A 21,670-nucleotide genomic window follows, 5' to 3' on the forward strand; every position below is an offset into this window, starting at 1 on the left:
TGCCCGTGGGTTAGCACGCTCACAGGAAACCGCTCAATCTGGGTTGAATCAGAACCCATGACTCAGCTGACAAGACCATGATTCCAAGGCCACAAAAATGCTACATGGCTGTGGTTTTTGGTCGATTCTTTTGCTACCAGAACTCAGCTTTGTTGAAGAGAGCACACTCACTGGCCATGGCAATAAATACCTATAATTCTGCCCAAGAAACTGAGCTGTGTGTATAAGCTCCTAATTACCAAAGTTCACAAAGATTCTGTCTGGGTCCAGGACCACAAGCTCGGCCATGCTATCTGCTTAGGTATGGACCCACTCTTTCGAGAGGTTAACCATGTCAGTTAAAGGATGCTCAACAAAAATTTAATTGCAGATAAACAATAATAACTAAATAATTTGGAAGCATACAGGAATGTCTCACATGTTATTTGGGACCTACCCACACAATTAAAATCTCTACTCCTTATTTTAATGTAAACGTGAGTCTCATAAATACATATATATGTATATATACATGTGTGTATTTATTCATGGATAGGGTAAGTCAAGACAGGTTAATAATTTGAAGTAAACTAATCAGGGTAATTAACATTTCTATCACAGCAAATATTATCATCCCCACAGGACTCTAACTTATAAATTCCTCTCTAGCTGTTTTGAAATGCGTAACTAACACCATTGTCTATGGTCCTAATTATATGCTTTCTTACTAGTCACTTTCCCTCTCCCCTGTCTAACTTCTAGAAATCTGTATTCTCTTTGACATGATCAACTTTTTAAACAGACACAGCTGAGTGAGAACATGTCATTTGTCTTTCTGTGCCTGGCTTATTTCCTTTAATATAGTTTCTCCAGTTCTGTCTATGTTACTACAAGTAACAGGATCCTTTTAAGGATGAACAATGTTCCACTGTGCATTATACACCACACTGGTACAACCCACTCATCCATTAACCCCACACCTTGACTAATGTAAATAGTGTTGCAGGAACATGCAAGCTCAGGTTTCTCTTGTAAGTGATTAAATGATTGCACTTCCTCTGGAGATGTATCCTGTAGTGGGGTTGCTTTGATTATATGGCAAGTCCAGATTGGTTTCCCTGCTGGCGGTGTGTCCTATACTCTTCTTACTGAGGTCATCAGCCCTGTGCCAGCAGTATGCAGTGAGTAGCGCAGGCAGAGATGCCTCTTCCACCTGTTCATCTACTTACTGACTCCCATGTTAATGCAACAGTACCACCAGCCAGCAAAGCCTTACAGTTTATACATCCAGGCCATCCAGTACAACAGAGGGATCCTGAAAGGAAGTCATGAGAGCACAGAAGCAGAAGGTAAGCTCCTGGTTCTCGCCCATCATAAGGCCACAAGTTACATCCCCACAACTGAAGACAGGTTAACAAGAGAAAACTACAACAAATGATAATGCAGCTTTCCATGACCCGTGAGTCTTCAGAAAAGAAGGCTCAGGGAAAACACTGTGCCCATGCTTCTGCTCAGGGTGAGATGGAGAGATCGAAGTGGGCAAAGGAAGCAGGATCTGACCTCAGTCACAGAGCAAGAGGTAGACCTAGCACAGCCCGCTGGGACTCTCCCTGCACAGTGCAATGTGTTAGCTACTTTTCTACTGCTAGGATAAAATACCATAGCCAATGCAACTTGTAGGAAGAAGGAATAAGTGACCATCATAATGGGGAGAAGAGCACTGTAGTAGACAGACATGGCTACTACATGGTAGTAGATGGTGGCTGGAGCAGCAACTGAGAGCTTGCTTCTCAACCTATAAGCTGAAGTACAAAGACAGAACTGGATGGCTCTTGAAACCTCAAAGCCCGCACCCAGTGACATGCTTCCCCCAGCAACGGCTCATCTCCTAAATTCATCAATTAAGGACCAACTATTCAGATGTCCAAGAATATTGGGAATATCCCATTCAAAACTCCACATGTGTCTTCTCTGAGGGCAGAGCAGAGCCCATTCTGGAATGTGGGACCTAACAGCTCTTACCAGATGATGTAAATCAGGTAGTTTATTTATTGCAAACCTTCCACAAAAAGGTGGGGTGACTTTTGAGAAACATTTTAGCTCTTCTAACAGCTTTGGGGAAGAGGTAGTTTAGTTTCTGTTTGAGGAGATAAAGGGGAAGAGAAGTCAAAAGGTCAGAAAGAACTTGCTTTTACACCCTTGTCCTTCAATTCAGAATACTCTACATGCCAAAGTACCTATTTGGGGGTGTCATTTTCTGAGCACCAGCATAACTCAACATGAGTGAAATGTGGAGAGACCAGCAGCATATCTTAGAAACCAAGAGGGACTGGTGTGTTGGAGGTGCCAGAAAAGGCTTCCTGAGTAGGCGGTGCCCACACTGCGACTGCACAATGTTGGCCAGGGCACAGCAGGCACAGAGCCCAGCAGAAACAAAGTCATTAAGGAGAATAAAGTGTGAGGGGGAAGATGGTTGCAAAGGTAATGGGACAACGAGAACAGTGGCCTGGCTAGACAGTCAGCTGGCTTTACATAGGTCAGCCGGCATTACAGAGGTCTTCAGTAATGTACCCTCAGGGTGGAGATGCTAGGTCTTCTAGGAAGTAGGAAGCTGATGGTAAGGGTGTACTCTAGCTGTGGTCAGAAACACTGGTGCTGAGGAGAGCATTGGTGAATCATGCTTTACAGCTGGGAAGACAACTGATGAACCGCTGCAGTGCAAAGGAGCCTGGGGAGAGGTCTTCACTGGTGCCAAGCAAAGGGCTGCTTAGAGAGAAGCTTCAAAACTACTGCCGGGCAGTGGTGGTGCACGCCTTTAATCCCAGCACGTGGGAGGCAGAGGCAGGCAGATTTCTGAGTTCAAGGCCAGCCTCGTCTACAGAGTGAGTTCCAGGACAGCCAGGGTTATGCAGAGAAACCCTGTCTTGAAAAACCCAAAAAAGAAAAAAAAAGAAAAGAAAAGAAAAGAAAAAAGAAAAAAGAAAAAAGAAAAAAAGAAAAGTAAGAAAAGAAAAGAAAACTTTGAAGACTTAGTAAATAATAGAACTATATGCAGAGGTAAAAGATGAAGGCAAAAAAAGAATCCAGGGTGCTTACCTGATTTCTGGCATGGGTGACAGTTCACAGTGTCACCAAATCAAAGAAAATAGAGAGGGGGCAAGGGTGTGATTAGAGAAGGACTGAGCTCTGTTTAGAGGAGCTGGGGACAGGGTTCCTTGTTAAAATGCCTGCGAAGCAAGCTTGAGGACCTGAGTCCAACACTCATAGTAAAGCAGGGTACAGCACATCTGTAACCCTAGAATTGGGAAGTAGGGTGCCGATGGGTGGATCCTGGGAGCATGCTAGCCAGCCACTTCAGACACTGAGTGAATGCCAGATTCAGTGAGAGACTCTCTCAAAAAATAAGGTGAAAAGAAATTGAAGAAAATTCCCATATGTCAACCTTTAGCCTCCACCTTAGCGCACACACACATGCATATATAAAATACACATATACCACATATACAAATTTAATTAATTAATTAAAAATAAAAATATTCAACTTGACTTGACCATTCTCTGAGAATTCTTATACTGGTATGAACTAACTTGAGGACATACAATGGGTATCTAAGGGGCATTTTAAAAAAAAATCTAAAAGCAGGCCAGAGAGATGGCGTGGTGGTTAAGAGCACCTGCTGTTCTTGCAGAAGACCCTCATTTAGTTCCCAGCACCCACATCCGGTGGCTCCAGGGCACTGATGTCTTTGGCCTCACTGGACACCTGCGCTCATGTGCACATGTGCACATGTCCACATTCAAGCACCCACATAACCAGAATAGTAAACAGAAATTTAAAAGCTGGGAAGAGGGGTTCCAGAGGGAAATCCCTTCTAACAACCAGACAAAATTTACTCTTCTCATATGTTATGTAAAACAGGAGTGACTTGGTGAAGATGGCAACCGAACGTTAAAAATAAAGACGCTTCAAGAGGAAAGACAGCAAGCTGCGAGGAAGCACCTGCATATGTGCCAGATTCTGTGGTGCCATTTGTGGGTAGAGAACCCAGAAGAAATCCTCATTGCACTGCACATCGACACAGAAGCAAACATACCCACATCTTCCATCTAACAGTGCAAATACACCAAGGCCTAGCCAGCAGCTCATGCTGCCCAAGCCAGCGTGCACCACTTGCCAACTATGCATACCCTCCCTTGACTCTAGTCAGTGGCATCGTGTTAGTATGAATTCAACTATATGGGGAACATGCACATCAACTGTGACAAAGCAGGGTTCTTGGAGAGCTGGTTTCTCAGCATCCCACTGCTCCAGGGTCTCTCTCTGAGTCGGTGGATGGCAGCTGAACACTTTTCTCTTTGTGTTCACTGCAAGTGAAGTATTTTGTTGCCACTATACTCTTTGACCTCAGAGAGGATAGAGAATTTGCCTCTGGAGTCTAGAATACAATAAAAAAGGAGAAGTGTGGAGGAGGAGACTTGAGCAAGTTCACAACAAGAAACTCAATCAAAACCCTTGGGCACTGACCTCCCATGAAGTCACTTGTCAGAATGGAGCCCCATGGCCAGGCCTCTGAAATGAGTGTCCTTCATCCTCAGGAAAATGCTAAGGGAGTCCTACCATGGAACAATAGCCAGCCATTATCACACAGAAACCCCATCCCCCTCCATCCTGTCTCAGCAAAGTTTCCTAGATCACCCCTAAAGTCCAGGAACTCTCCCTGAAATAACAGGAAGTTGTTTTTTCCACAACAGACTACTTCTTTAATATTTCTAACACAAATTGCTATTTCTGGTCATCTTCTAAGGGTTCAGAGTTTGTTGGGAAAGCTCTCAGTCCTGCCTCCTCTCTCTAGTTTTCCATTATTTGAAAGCAGGTCTTGCTACCCAGACTGGCCTCAAACTCCTAATACTCCAGTGATTCTCCTGCCTTAGTAACCACCCCCCCACATCAGACTTGAGATGCCTGTGACTACTGCACCCTGTTTTCTGCTTCTGTATCTGAGATTAATTTAGTATAGAAATGAAAGCTAAACCTTTTTTTTTTGGTTTTTTGAGACAGGGTTTCTCTGTGTAGCCCTGGCTGTCCTGGAACTCACTCTGTAGACCAGGCTGGCCTCAACTCAGAAATCCATCTGCCTCTGCCTCCCAAGTATTGGGATTAAAGGCGTGCGCCACCACTGCCCTGCATGAAAGCTAAACCTTAAAGTTCCAAATGTTTTCATCATCTACTTATAAGAGAAATCACCTGCTACCCAAGTCCAAGGACTGAAGTGTTTGAATTAGCATAGCCCCTGTCACACTTCCTAAACTTCACACACTGTCCGACAGAGAATAGTATCAAGAGCAAACTTCCCAAAACACAACCCCTCCCTGTCCTCATTGAGAGCTCCCAATGCCAAGGGCAGCAGATGCTGCAGTCCCAGGTTCATGGGTATCCTCCAGTCTGGATGTTCATCTGATTTCTGTAACCCAACCAATATCTATCTGTGAGGGTGAGCAGGCTGCAGTGAACTTCTGTGTGAGGCCAGCTATGAAATGAAAGCCTTCTCCACAGCCCTGAGCTTTCCCACAAGCCTCTAGAGCCCTCAGACAGCCCCCTGGGGCTTTATCTCCTTGAGAGGAGTTCTAAGTTTCCATTCACAGACCCTAAGCTTGGGTGCAGACAGAATTGCCTGACATTCCCAAACTTAAAACCATTAGCTTGATTCTTCTTCTGTACATCACACATCAAAAGATCTCTCTTCCCCATCTTCCTATAAAATAAACATAAATAAATCTAAAAAAAAATGTGAGGATCTAAGTTAGGATCTCTACTACCCACATAAAAAAGGCAGGTATTTCAGTACGTGTCTGTTCTCTTAGCACTGGAAGGTAGAGAAAGTAAGATCCGTGGGACAATCGAACAGAATCCATGAGCTCCATGCTCAATCAGAGACAGTCACAAAAACTAAGATGGCAAGTGAATGAGAAAGATGTCTGTCCTCCATATAGCACACATAGGTTCATGAATGTCCTGCTACATATGTACACATGCACATGAATACATACACACACAGCACAAAGCCCCATATCAAGGTGTCAATGACATCTTTACTCCCTGGATTTTGGAATCCTAGCAATGATATTAGGTAGCTTGTTTCTTTTCCTTTCCAATACGATGATGGTGAGGAGGATGAGGAGGAAGAGGAGGAAGAGGAGGAAGAAAAAGAGGAGAAGGAGGAAGAGGAGGAGGAGGAGGAGGAGGAGGAAGAGGAGGATAAAGATGATATGTGGCTTAAAATTTCAGATATAAGATGCAGTTTCATAGTTCGCACAAAGTTGGGGGACACAGGGTCTCTGGCAAGTTCTCTCTCTCAGTAGTTTGTTTAGCATAAATATATCCTACAGCACAGGCTCCCTGACAGAGCAAACAGGGATCTTTCAAGCCTAAGATCAGATAATCAAATGCAGAACCTAATTTAACTTTTTTGAGCACCTTGAGCACATCCCTTGGAAAGAGACAATGTACTTTTCTCATCTCATATCAAGTACTGTTCTCCTGGCATTGTAAATTAATTCTAAGCAACTGTTCTTGTGCTGTAAATGCAGAGGAAGGAAAAGGGCTGGCATGGAATATTGAGCATCACTATGGACCAGGTGCCAATTCCTTACAGGCAGCCATTACGACAGGAACTGCAAAGAAGGTTAGAAGAGGTTACCCAAATTTACTCAACCAACCAGTATAGGAAGCAGTGTCAAGATTTAAAAGTAGCTTCTTATCACCATGGTAATGTGTGGCCTAATAACATAAGGCAATATGGTATTGTACACTCCATCTCCATATCTGAATACTTAAGAGTATCAAAATTCAATAGCCTAGAACCCACACATGTCAAATAATTCCCATAAAAAACGCCATGAGATTAGATAGTAGACACAAGGCAAAGTGTAAGCTGTCCACAAATAAAATACTGTATGTAAAGTACTAAACTCCTTTTCATTTTCCTCTAGCCATACAAAGAAAGTTGGGTCTTCAAGTCATCTCCAGCAGTTTTAACTTAGCCTGATATGGACGACACTTAGAAGTAACATTGCCTTAGCGCCAAAGGCCTTCTGTGAGGAAAACCAAGTCTCCCTCAATCACTACATGTTTTTTTTTTAACTTTTATTGCATTATGAAGAGAAAAATTACATGATTTCAATTTATCTGAATTTGTTAACATTTAAAAACATATTTTAAGTAAATAGAATTAAATCACATTCTTGTTTCCCTTTTGTACCCCAACTCCTCCCAGAGACCCCCTTCAATACCTACAATATCTTTTTTGTCATATTTCTTAAAATTTATAAAATATTATAACAATAAAATAAGTATTATAAAAGTTGTTTGATATAAAACAACACTCAATTTAACAGTCTTGTTTTTGGGGGTTTTTTGGGTTTTTTTATTTTGCTTTTCGGTTTTTGTTTTGTTTTTTTTCGAGACAGGGTTTCTCTGTATAGCCTTGGCTGTCCTGGAACTCACTCAGTAGACCAGGCTGGTCTCGAACTCAGAACTCAGAAATCCGCTTGCCTCTGCCTCCCAAGTGCTGGGATTAAACGCGTTTGCCACCACCGCCCGGCCAATTTAACAGTCTTATGTAGATGCTCATCTACAGCAATAGTGAAAATACATTTTTCTCAATATAAATTTTAAATAACTCCAAATATATTAACTGTATATTTCTAAATAATACATCACTACTAGTATTTTCTTAAATGAACATAAATATATAAAGTCTGTTTGTTTGTTTGTTTTGTATTTAGTAGAGTCACTACATGTTCTTAAATAACTAAACCATGTCTAAGAAGGATGAACAGCTTCACCAAAGGGTGCAAGAGAAGCCAGGAGAGTCACGGGCTGCGTGAAGAACCATGGAATGCCGACAACAGCTAAAGATCCTAGGCAGTGCTCACAGCCTCTCCTGAGTTTCTCCTGTTAATTAATTTACCTACATGTTAGGTTAAAGTCTACTCTAAACTGGGCAGTGGTGGCACACGCCTTTAATCCCAGCACTTGGGAGGCAGAGGCAGGTGGATTTCTGAGTTCGAGGCCAGCCTGGTCTACAGAGTGAGTTCCAGGATAGCCAGGGCTATACAGAGAAACCCTATCTCGAAAACAAACAAACAAACAAACAAAAAGTCTGACACTTAGGAGAGGAAAAGGTAGATTTATAAGTCTGATAGTTAAAGAAGAAAAGAAAGTAGAGTATCAAAAATCCTGACAGCTGGGAAGAACATAGGTGTAATTTCTCCAAATGAAAAGAAAATGAAACAGCGAACATTTTGTTCACTAAGTACCAGTGGTCAAAAACACTCATGTAAAAAGGCAGGTATCTGCTGTAAAGAAAACGCTGATCTGCCCACCAACACACTCACCACTCCCACGGCTTGTGATGCACTCCTGATGTCTTTTAGTGAAGACAGTATCAACAGAGCCTCCATTGTGCAAGGACCTTAACTGAGGTACTTTGGAACCCTTAGTAGATGAAGAAAAGGAGGGGGTTCTGCTGTTTAAATATCTAATAGTACAGATTATAGTATGAATACAAAGTCTTTCACTTAATGACTCAAAGGGACGAAGCTTAACATTAATTAACTTTAAAGAAATGCTAAGTGAATGACAGAAACCTTAAATGGGAAATTACAGAAGCCTGAAGTTCATTAATTAGTAAGATTTACAAGTAACAGTAAAAATGGCAAGAAAACTAGATTTTATTTCTAATTCTTGGCTGATAAGTCATTGAGAACTTGCTAGTGTTCCCTATGCATCTCAGCAGTGGGCTAACTTACAATTTGTTGTTTTTGTTTGCTCCTAAATGCACTTAAGTCAATTAATTCATTCAACAAATACTTGTTGAGTCTACTACATGGTTTCTGGAAGTCACAGACACAACAAAGAATCAGACAGACAAGATACCCAGATATCACCAGATGAATGGACTCCTCTGCAATTAAATGATAAGAAAGTGATTCTGGGCTCATCTCTGACTGCTTAACACCCGCCTATGGGGCCCTAATGCCATGGAAACGGTCTTCGCATCATCTGCATCTGTGAGTTTTATGGGAGCAGGCTAACAACACCAGAGAGATGCGGCCTGCTTCATTGCCAAATGCACACGGAGAGCAGGAGCAGAGGGGGAGCATAGTTCCTCCTGTCACTGAGTGGTGAGCAGATGGGAACCCTAGCCAGACTCAGATGAAGAACAGTCCCCTGCCCTGTCACTTCTCTGTAGGCTTCTAGCAGCTCCAGGGCACCTACCGATGGGTTCTAGTGTTCAGTCATAGCAAAGACAGGTTTCTACATCTAAAAACAGTTTAGCTTTTAAAATTTTTACCAAGAAACAGTTCATACTTGAAGATTTGCTTGTCTCCTCCCTCGAATGCTAGGGTCTTCAAGAAAAATTACCTCAGGTTCTGGGTGACAAAGGACTTCTGACCCTGTGCTCCAGAGGACCTAAAAGAAAGCCCTAGTGTGGGCAGCAGCTTTGGGGCACTGCTTGCCATTTGAGAAACAGTGTGACAGTGTGAAAACAAGTAGAAATAAGGCTCGGGTTCTGGACAGAGAAGTCAACCACAACAAGCTTAGAGAAGGCACCTGGCTTCACCCTCACTCTGTACTTTCTTGTCACTGATTCTTTGCTCACTCACCGTGCCATTATGAAAATGGCTTTTCTAACTGGGGGATAAAACTCCAAATACTTGAGATTAAAGGACTGTGCAGTATGTGAAGACTTTCCTGACACTCATGCCAGGGGCCCGACACTTTCAAGAAAACCACAGTGATCTTTCCTGAGCGTTTATGTCATGGAACCCAGCAGGTTTCGCAAGAGAAGGGAAGGCATTTCAGTCAGCCTACGGAGCTGGCCTCTGCCTTCATTTCTCTTCCCACTGGTTGTCCACTCTGTGGAAATGTTTTAAAACCTACTTCCTGTGGTGACCACAGAACTGGCACTGTGCATGCCTTCCTGGAACTCATTGACCCTTTTGCTCAAGAACAACAATGGGTTATAAATGGCACTCCAGTTGTTCCTCTGCTCTTGCAGGGGACTCAACAATCTGTTTTCTTCTAAGAAAAGCTGACAAAAACAATTAAGATCCTAAGAATACTGTGCATATATCTCATGATAACCTTATACAGCAGATACATCTATTATCTCTTTTCTGCAGCTGAGGGAACTGAAGCCCACAGAAGTCAAATAGCTTGTTCCATATCACATGCTAAGTGCTGAAGCAAGGATTCAAAGTCAAGTGGTCCAGACTCAGACTCTGGCTTAGCCACAGTACTATCACGTAAATCCGCAGGCCCACCAAACCCACCACTAATTCCTCGGACTGTTTTTATGTCCCTCTGTTCTACTCCACCTCCTTAGCCCCAGTGCCTTGTCTTAATTTAGACCCCATACCTTAACTGAGGGTGTGTAATAAACTTCATTACTCTCATCACCTGCTCCTTAACCTCTCCTTAACCTGGGACCTGTAGCTGTGATGATGCTTCTAAAGTACATGTTCTGCATTAGAATAAGGTCCAAGTATCTACAGAATCTAAATTTATCCCACATCTCAGAGGTTTGTTCCAAGGACGTCCAGCCTTGAGTACGACCATCCACCAGCAGATGAAAGACAGATGAGTTTATTCATAACAACCACACTGTTTCCATATCAGACTATTTGTCTGCAGGGATCAGCCACTTATCATAAGGTTAAAGCTAACTCATCAGGATAGCAGTGTCCCTAATCTGTGCTCCAGAGCAGGCCGGGAATTTAGAGAGCACTGACCTGTACAGAGCAGCACCCTCTCCATGCCAACTAAGCCCTCACTGTGCACAGGGATCGGAATGTCTGCAGCAGAGCGGCCACAGCAAAGACAGCACACAAGTCTTTTTTCTTCTTTATAACTTCATGACTAGAAGACTCATTCCTCTTACCTTAGCTTCAGGCCATGTTACTTTCTTGCTTAAAACCTCCTTTTGGCTTCCCATGACACTTGGAAACATCCAACCTTCTGCTAGAACTCCCAAGGCCATTCCCAACTATCCCTTTGCCCTTCACCAGCACAGCCATCCACTTGGTCACCCTGCAGGTCCATGGGTCCCTTCCTGTCTGCAGACCTCTGCATTATCTCCTTCCATACTGTGAGGGCCAAACATGGCCTCCAGGATGGCTCCTCACTCATTCTTATGAACAACCCCTCCACAGTCACACCACCCACGTTTCCCTGCCACAGCACATCAAGTCATTTGCCATCTGTAAACAGAAGAGCAGCAATCCTGTCTGTCTTGTTCCAGGCTCTGCCGCTGGTCATGATGTGTCTACCATGCCATAAATGTTCTATAAATGTTTGCAATAATGAAAGGCATATGAGACTCTACATATGATCCCAGGAAAAATACAAAAATCTAACCCAAAACTCATAGAAAAAGTGAGCTGGTGTATTCTCCTCACAGCAATGAAGAGCTGCTGCACACCTGCTGGTAAGCTTATTTCCAAGCATTTTCCTGAAACTAGGCAGTTCAACAGTTCATTATCATAACTAAAAATTACTAAACTCACGAGATTTTTTTTTTCTCCAGAATTCCTTTCCTATCAAGATGAGAGATGCTGAATCAAACTTTTGGTCTCCAGAAGTTACATTGCTCCCCTTGCTCTATCAGCTTTGACAGAGAGTGGATGTGAAATACAAATTCACTCATGAATCCACAGGCTCTCTCTCTGGAAACAGAGAGTGGGAATCTGCATTTGCCTAATTTCTGACAGTTCCCAGTGGGAATGTCAGAGAAATGAATGCACAATCAAACCAGCAGCCACAGGGCATGAATGTGAGTGTGCACACTGCAAGAGATGTACTTGTGTGGTGTCCACTACCACACCTTTCAGCTCTTCACCCACAAAAGATGTCACACAAAGGAAACTGGGACTTCATGAACACTTTAACTGCCATTTTCCCCAGCCAGGTTCTAATCTTGGAAGGCTGTGTGAGGTCTCAGAGTTTGTAGTAAGTTTTTATAACTGAAACAATACTTCACCCAAACATCTCCTTTTAAAGTGTGGGCCAGGAGGACTCTGATCTTAAACCAATCACGTTTGGGAACCAGTTGAGGGCTATAAGCCAGCAAGTATGTCAAGATGAGCACTGAATACAAACATGAGCGTGTCATGATCAGATAGATGGGTCTACACTGTAGAGTCTACAGGAAGAATGAACTACAAACAAGCGAGAAGGTGACGTTAGAAGACAAGAGACATCAAGAGCAAAGCATCTCCAACTGTGGACCACCCTCTCTAACAGCAGAGCCATCATGGGTACTAATGGGTGTAAATGGCAGGCTATGTGCACACCTACCACCCATTCTATCCGAATGTTGTAACTGAGGCTGTGGGCTTTGGCACTATAACAAGCATTACTGAACAGGGATCACAGCACCAGGCCTAGATGATCTCCAAGGATGGAGAAAGGGAAAACAATGCCGAGGGGAGTCGAGAAATCTCCCTCTCCACTTCTAGAATTCCTGCGTCCCCCTCTCTCCTCCAACCCCCTTTCTACTTCACCTTAAACAAGGCATCAATCTGTTCTCTTTTCAGTCATTGCTGACAGCGGTTTCACACAGACCAGAAGTGCCCATTTGCTTTGAATTGCTCCCCACTAGAGCAGATGAGATGGCATGCAGGTTTGCATCTGACTGGTAAATCTCAGAGACGATATTACTACTTTTATTTGTGTGGCCTTTTCTAACACTCAGAGACCTCTTCTGTCCACACTCTCATCAGAACCTCACATCAATTCCATGTAGACATACGGTACTGGCAAAGTCAGACCTCTCCTGTTCTGACCTCTCCTGATGCTCAGGGTGCACCTGGCAGACACCAAGAGCCCACTCCATGTAGGCTGATGCTGTAAATGAAGCACAAATTCAGGACCTATACAAACTTCCCTTGCTGGGGACGGGGAGGGAAACACAGCATTTGCATCCATCAGCTAGCTTTTTATTATCATAACAAAATGGCAAAGGCAGGCTAACCTCCTGAGGAAGAGATTTGTATTTGGCTCACAGTTCTGGACCTCAGAGGTCTAGTGAGGACAAAGCAAGATGCCAAAATAGTACCAAGATTCACCTCCAAACAGGAAGCAGAAGTGACTCAGAGAGACAGGATGACTCTTGGAGTGGGTCATTCACATAAGAACCTGGAGAATCTCAAGACCTTAACCCTAAGGGAGGCTCCTCCAATGACCTGTACATCTTAAAGGCTCTGTGTCACCTCCCAACACCAGCACCCTGAGACCAAGCCCTGGAGAACCCTATCCAAACCAAAGCACCACCGAAGGGCAAACTATGAAATACTGTCCTGCGTTACTAACATTTGAAGCTAAGTTTTTAATTCTTTAGGTATTAAATGTATTTGACCAAGTTTAACCCTAATAACCCTTTTATTTCCCCCTCGATCATCGCACTGAGCCCCTTCAAATACTTAGATCAAATTAGCATGACAGAGATCATGGGACTGTGGGGAATTATAACTGTCTAGATCTAACAAAACACAAGTTGTCTTGTCAAAGAAGTGTAATGGCCATGCTGCCAGCAGTAATTATATGTTTGGATTTTCAAATAGGCATCCTCCCTTCCCTCAGAGAGAGAGAGGGAGGGAGGGAAGGAGGGGGGGGGGTAGAAGCTGCAGCCTCTTCCTTTCTAGGAATACAACTTAATAGCTAAGCTAATAGCCACAAGCTAGTGACTTGCTTGCTATGCACAAAGAGGGCACTGTCTCTGTGAGGGAACACAATGGTCCTGGGTGACGGATTCCATATCTGTGCTAAAGTGACCATTCCATTATGTAGCCAACTGGGCTGTGTGACTGCCTGTTACCAAACGCCACACAGCTCTCTTTCTAATCAAGGCACATTCAAAAGCTGCCCTTGCTTTTAAGGTTATAAAGCTGAGATTACGTAAATAACAACAGGAAAAGAAAGAACAAAAATTTAAAAAGGTTGTATTTTAAGGTTTAGGAGCCAACTCTGCACAAGGGTAACAGGCACAGAAAAGAGCCAGACTTGTCTACTAAAGGCCTATGCTTCTAGCTAAGACTTAATTGAGGAAATCATAACATTTTTTCAGATTTACTTGTGTGACTTGGTAGACCCTCTGTAGACACTCAGGAATACTTATCAATTCATTTTTCCAAAAAGGACATGAGAAGCACAAATGGGCCATTAATGTCACACAACAGAGCCCAGGACTCCACAGGGCTGCTCAGCACATGGCCCTATGCAGCTCAGAGCCACTCCCACACCTCTGGATACAGGTCTCTGAGGCAAGGAGGGAACCATATCTTTAAAAGGGCCTTCAAGTAAATCTGGGAAGGTGTTGTTCAGGGTGTGAATAAGGCCAAGGAACAAAACAAATGTTAAAAAGTGGCATGCATTGGGGGAATTCAAGGTACAGTAAGCAGTCATTTTCCCAAGGGGTGAGCCCTTCAAATACCAGTATTTTAAAAGTTTCATTTCTTTTGATGGAAATGTTTCAAAAATACGCTCTTTTTCTGCCTTCAAAAGTAGAATATACTGAGTGTGATTTACCTTTCATTCAGCCCAGTGGGCTGCCGACTGTGAGCAGGGCTGTGCTATGTGCCCCTGACATAGACAAATGTGCTTATTCCAAAACTAAACTGTCTCATATGCTTTCTTCATTCTTTCCCTAGAATTTAACATCACCTTTTCCTTGCACACATTCATCCAGCAGACACTCCTATCTTCCATCCATCCATGGTCTATAGCACTGGATGAGGGGAGGAACGAACCCCACGACCTCTGGAATCTGGAGTCCAGAGTCCAGTGGAGGAAAGTGATAAGCCATGAGAGTAAGCGAGCAAATGGAGAAGGGAGGGCACTGGTGATGGCTCTCGGGGAAAGTGAGGCAACAGGACTCTAGGGTGGGGAAGGATTGCCCTCTGCTATATAGTAAGAGCTGGCATGGAACTTGTCAGGAATGCTACTCTCCTGGCCTAGCCTCTGAGATATCCATTCCAGAAACCCTTGCATTAGCATCAATTAGCATTTCCTTATTTGTTTTTGTTTGTTTGGGTTTTTTTTTTGCTTGTTTGCGTACATATATGTTGGTGTGTGTGTGTGTGTGTGTGTGTGTGTGTGTGTGTGTGTGTGTTTTAAAAGGAAAAACTGAAATACCCAAAAGCCCAATGGTAGTCCTCATCTTTAAAGTACACATAAGATTTTAAACATTTTAAAACTATGGCCATCCAGGTAAACTGTGACCTTCCTAACTCCACCCTGTGACTCTTGTACCAACTCTTTTCCATGCCCTGCTCTCTGAATGTGACAATACAAGTTCATCCCTCTTCTATGTTTTCAGGTCGTTCCTCCATTCATAGACTTAAAACTCTATACACACTTCACTACCCCAGAGTGCTTCTAACCTGGAAACCAGTCCAGCACAATAAGTCTAAAATGCAAATAATCGCATCACTAGCTTCCCTGTATCGTGAAGATGTCCTGTGCAACATCTATCTCTGTTAACAACCCCACTCTTCTCTGTCTGCGATTCAGGCCCAGCAGTGTACTGGCATGCATGGAGGCAGAGAGGGTCCCACCTCTCCTTGAGGATTCCTAAGCATCATGGTTGATAAGAAAGAGAGACTTTCTTCAGTGGTGTAGCCCCTGGTAAGAAACCCACACTCCTTTAAATGAGCCTGTCCCGTGATGCTGTAAGCAACTATAAAGATACTCAGTGAGGCACCAATAAAACAGAGCCATGAAAGGCCAATTGGGAAGAAGAAGTGGATTAGCATGAGTGAGAGGAGGACAAGAGATGGTAAGGGGTGTGTGTGGAGCGGGAAGGGATGAAAGTGGAAGTGTGTATAAGTGTGTATAAGAGAGTGTATGTATGTGTGAACATGACCAAAATACATTATGTATATCTATAAACACATATTAGTATAGTTCACCAAAATGTGTTAGTACAAATGTTATAAACATCAATACAGAAAAGCTGACCTGCTCTCATATTCTTTCTTTGGAGTAAAAAAGTTTTTGTAAGTTAAAAAAAAAACTTAATACAGTGATTATCCAGGTTTCTAAATTATGAGATAAAAGGGATTGTGAAGAGATAGATCAGTGGTTAAGAGCCAGTGCTCTTACCCAGGATCTTGATGATGGCTCACAGCCACTGGAATTCTGTTCCAAGGGATCCAAACATCCTCTTCTGGCTCCTTGGGCACCAGGCACATGCAAGTAGTGCACAGGCATACATGTAAGTAACGCCCAAACACACGAAATAAATTAACTCATTTAAAAGGCTTTGTAAAATTCAATGAAAGACGGTCTTGCTTAAAGTAGTGTGCACCCCAAACAGAGAAACACGGACACTAACAGTCATAATGTAACAGCTGGTGAGCACTGTGAAAAGCTTAAGGCAGTTAAAGGCTTTCTTCCACTACTCTAGGAGCAAGAATAAGGAAGGGTGTGGCCCGCTGCTGATAGCTGGGGTCATTTGCTACAATAATGCAAGAAAGCTGAACTGCTCAACCCTATCTCTGCTTCTATCTTCCCTATCAAGTGCAAAGCCTTTGAGCTGGAAAGGGAGACCAACACATCGAAGAAGAAACAAGCTGGAGAACAAAGGAAAGGAACAGCACTTAGGCCTGTAAGTGATTTCACATCTCTAGAGACAGAAGCACTGAGAACCGAAGTAGAAGTGCTCACAACACTGCTGAATGGAAGAGAAGCAGAGTCCACGGGGCATCTCAGCATGGCAGCAAGCAAAGGATGCAGACGCAAGTAAATGAACAGAGACATCAAATGATAGGCTGCTATTCCCATGACTGGGCCAAAACTCCAGAACTGGTTCACAAATAATAATCACTAGCAGCTAACATGATATCATGAGAAAAACAAACTCAGACCACACTAAGGATCCTCTGTGCTGACCCACACTGGTGTCCCTGCTGCCTGCTCAGGCTTCAGAGACACCAAGACCACCCCTCCCAGCCTCTCTCCCCCCTCTGGGCACTTGAGCCAGGATGGAGCTATGTGACTTGAATAGTTGTGGAGCTGGCCACATCTGAGTCCAAACTCCATGTGAAGCCTGCCAATGGGGATGTAGTGTTACTGAGTGGATAAGACAGCAACTCTGTAAACTGAACTGAAAGCTAGAGCTGAGCTATTGTTCTACTGAATCAGGATTTTAAAAGATGGTGAAAAACTAGGGAAAAATATGACTATGACTAATAAGATTAAACTTAGTGAAAGTAAATATTTTCCATAGTTAGATGGTTAAAACATCTATTAAGACCTACTAAAGCACAGGCCTACTAAGATAGTTTAATGGTACTTAACAATGATTCCTATTTTTAAAAAGACACCAAAGAATTTTTGCTAAATATGCCTTGAATGTAGCACATTCACAGAGATTACCTATCTCAAGTCCTATACAGAACACAGCTCACTTTAGACAGAACTATATGAAAACTGCCAACACTTGGCCATTTTTAAAACAAAACTGATGACTGCATGTAATGTGGCTTAGAAGATAACACGAATATCCCTCAGTACAGCCATGCTGTGCAGAGAAAGGACACTTAACTGCCTTTTGAGAAAGGGACACAGCTTTGGGGGAGGGGAGAGCAGCGTGAGGCCTAATATGAGTGAGGTGGGGTTTAGCCAGAGGGAACAGTGTCCTTGGACACTGGCATCAGAGATGAGACCATAAGACAGGGAAGCCGCTCAGTCAGCTACAGCATGAAGCGTGCAAAGGAGCCAGGGGAACTGCCCCAGAAAGGGTCACTGGAACTTGATTCTCCGTGGTCTTCAAATGTACTGTGATCAAAGCTCCATAATCCTATGCTCCTCATATGGAGGCTCCGATCTGAAGAATAAGTAAACAAATGTTTGATGGGTAGTCACTCAAATGCCTGGTGCCCGTTCAAGCTGTCCTCGGTATTGTGGTGCTCTCTATCTCCAAAGAACTTGCAGATACCTTAAAAATCCTGTGTGATTTACCAACAAGGCTGGAAGTGTCCAGGGGAAGAAGAGGCAAAGGCTGCCTGGCTCTCTGTCAACGTGGAGGGTGAGCTAACTCAGCTAATTCACTGGGCAAGCGCTCCGCAGACAGTTCCGGTTCAGTCACTCCCAAACACTGTGCTTTAAGATTCCTTCCTGGAGACAAATACCATCTAAATCTACAAGCTTCAGGAACAAATATTTAGTGGCTTTTGTGGGCAATTGTTTTCTAAAACTCAAGCGTGCCTAAGACATAACTTTAAAGACTTTGGCTCCAAGAGAAGGAGCTGAAGCGCTGAGTCACGTGTCTCAAGGAGAAGGCGCTGGAGCGCTGAGTCACGTGTTTCATATTTCTTACTCTTGCCTGCCAGACTTTTTTTTTTTTAATTAAGAAAGGAAAAATGGGTCAACTCAAAAGAATTTTTACAACTGTCAGAATAAATACAAGGCTATAAACTCATAAACTTTATTACTGGGTGGGGGGACTTTGTCCCCTCTCCATGATGTAAGTATCCTGTGTTTAGAACCCAAACATGCATACACACATACATGCACACATACATACATATATACATACATGCATACATACATACATCTGACATACTATAATGTATTGTTCCTATATCTAATGTACTGTAAGGACATATTTTCTGGAAGAAGAGTGATATGATCCCAGGTTAGAACAACAGCCTCTCTCGATTCATACACACACACACTCACACACACACACACACACACACAGGCCCCCCTTGGCCTCTTCAGATGTGAATGGGACACAGTAAGGAAAGGCTCTACATTCACAAAACATAGCAAAATTTATTAAATCTGACTTGAGTCCAAGATCACTTAAGAAACATCTCACTTCTTAGAAAGAATCACCACCCATCAGACCATTTTGAAAAAGTCTTTAATCCCACAGAAAAAGTCCCTTCTAGACTCCAGGGGAACCTCAGGGCTGAGCTCACAAGACAGGCCTTCAAGTGACAGAATGGCAGCGTCCTCACTTTCTTTTCTCCAGAGTCTCCTAGCTAACTGAGATGAGACTGCAACACAGGTTTATGTTCCTGGAGAGTCTGAGTTAGCTGAAGAGTTCCAGACCAGCTTCAACCTCTCAGACATTAGCTCTACACAGTGTTCTTGGTACCAGCCTGGCCTCTAGGAGAGCAGGCCAGCTTTTCTGGTAATGCTCCAGATTAAGCTGGCCTTTCTCATATTTCTATTCCATTCTATCCTAATTTAAAAACACTATTTTCATAATCACTGAATTAATTTGAGACCCCACAACCTGCATTTTAAACACTAAGGTCAGAGAACAACACTGTCCAAAGTAAATATAAATGCCAGCCATAGGTAACTTCTGTTAAGTGCCATATTTAAAATGGTGAAAAGAAACATGTTTTATGGATTCTAACAATATTTTAGATTGTTCCCAGAATATCATCACTTTACCTTAAGCTCACTACAAGAAATCAAGAAATCATTGTGATATTTTTCCATCACCAAGTCTTCAAAGTTTGAAGTGGACTTTATATGGGCAGACAGCCAGTCCAGGGGAACTCATTTCAAAAGTTCTGGAGGCTACCACTCGGCAGCACAGTGCCAGGTCTTCTGGACCCACAGACCTGAGCCCAGCTCCCACTGCACTGTGCGCTCGGTCCTGCTGAATTCCCGCACATTCAGTCACGTGCCCTCATCCCACAGCGCTATCAACCTCCAGCTCCTCCACAGGCTCCAGAGCTCTGATAAAGGCCAGGAATGTCAAAAGAAAAGACCAGAGGGGAGGCTCGTAAGCCAACAACAGGCATTATCACCTTGAGATGCTACACACACAAGTTGGGAAGCTCTGAGGTTTCGGAAAAGGGTCCTGGATTATCAGAAACTTAAATGGCACAAGCAACTCAAATGAAAAAGTAAAAATTTGGAGAACTTGCTTGGAAAACATAATATTTGCTGATCACAAAGCTGAATAGAAATCACAATGGCAGCTATACCAAACAGTGCCAGTGAATAAAGATGGGACGGGGGTGGGGGACACAAAGAGCAGTAGTAAAACTGTCACTGTGGGGACTGGAGGGCACATGCCATTAGCCCAGCACTTGGGGGGGCAGAGGCAGGAAGATCTCTGAGGGGTCCAAGCCAGTCAAAATTACATAATGAGGCCAGGGTCACAGGTAAATACTACTCCCCGCCACACTCCGCATTCACACAGTAAGATTATGAAGGACATTTTTTTCTTGTTCAAAATAGCTGCAGCACTCCTTCAAAAGTAAGACGTCTTTAGTGTTTCCTTTTTTTTTTTTTTTTTTTTTTTTCCCCAAAGCAAGGAGATGCTCTGTTGGCTACTCCAGGAAAAGGCAAGCAAGCCAGGGAAGGAGGGAGAGAGGGAGGGAGGGAGGGAGGGTCAGGGCAGTCAGAAAAGCCTCTGCCCTCTGACCCTCTGAGAGCACCCAGAAATGGATGGCATTAAACAGACAGACAAACAGCTTCAACTTCAGTTTTACATGTTGCTGGAAGTAGAAGCTTAGAGTTAAGGATCTGAGATAACAGGGTAAAGGAAGAACAGGGCAAGAAAGCAAAGCGGTTTGCATCTCACTGGGAAAAAGAGCCGAACAGAAAATAGTTTATATTATGTAGCTTATTTCTAAGTCTCTTCCTCTCTCTCAAGTTTCTAGCCGAAGCTGAGCACAAACTTCCAGAAGGCTCTGTAGCTAAGAAGAGATGACCTTGAATTTCTGATCCCTGCCACCACCTCTCAGGTTCTGGGATTATTGGTATGTGCCACCATGCTTGGCGTGTACAGCCCAGGGGACAGAACCCAGGGCCTTGGACTTATGCAAACACCCCACCCCCTGAGCTGCATTTCCATTTGAGTCTTTTTACCAGTGAGTCCCGGTGAGAGAAGCACTTCTCAGAAGGCAGCCACACAGCAGGCCTACCTCACCCATCTCAGCACACTCCACATCGTTTGGCACAGGAAGAGTGCCTGGGTTCATATACACTTGAGGAAAATCACAGAGTTTAGGTATCAGCTATATAACACAGATAAAACCCCAAGTAGGCTCACTTTTGGGCTCAGCAGAAATGAAGTTCTCAGAGGTTCATTCCTGACTGGTAACGCAAACCATTTTGTCTCTAAGAAGCTGGCACGTGAAGTCTGACTCCGCGCCAGCCCATCTGTCTATAGAGTTCACCATCACTTCACAAGATTATGTAATGTGGAAAAGAGATGGCAGTAACAAAGGCAGTATTCCCTTCCCTTGTCCTACAGTTGGTTGGATAGGAAGTTGTAAAGCCAATCTATCTTACTTATTCAACACTTCCCTTTTGCTTCAAAAACCGACACTGAGCATGCAACCAATGACAAGAAATAACATCATTAAATATACATGTTTTAGTTCCAATCCAACCTGAGCTAAGTAGAAGGCCCCTGTCTCAAACAAACAAACAGGGAAAGCGATGCTAATGAGTACACGTAACACCTCAGATGGACAGATGATGCCCCAGGTTATGGGGATGCAACAATTAATGAAATGTGACCCAAGCCTCCAGGCACTCAGGTGACTAGGGTAAAGGAAAGCACGAGGATGACGTAATCTCAGCACCTGGGAAGCTGAAGTAGGAAAACCACAAGCTCACAACTGGCCAGGGCTACCCAGTGACACCAGT

The 21,670-nt window shown here is 43.5% G+C and overlaps 1 protein-coding gene across 5 annotated transcripts in view; it reads right to left on the minus strand.

Moving 5' to 3' along the window:
- The window catches only part of Rgl1 (ral guanine nucleotide dissociation stimulator like 1), a 250,890-nt gene that overhangs the window by 81,362 nt on the left and 147,858 nt on the right, over positions 1 to 21,670 (minus strand). The gene's annotated exons all lie outside the window — the stretch shown is intronic.

Source organism: Mastomys coucha, unplaced genomic scaffold (assembly GCF_008632895.1).
Source record: "Mastomys coucha isolate ucsf_1 unplaced genomic scaffold, UCSF_Mcou_1 pScaffold1, whole genome shotgun sequence".
NCBI classification, from domain to species: domain Eukaryota; kingdom Metazoa; phylum Chordata; class Mammalia; order Rodentia; family Muridae; genus Mastomys; species Mastomys coucha.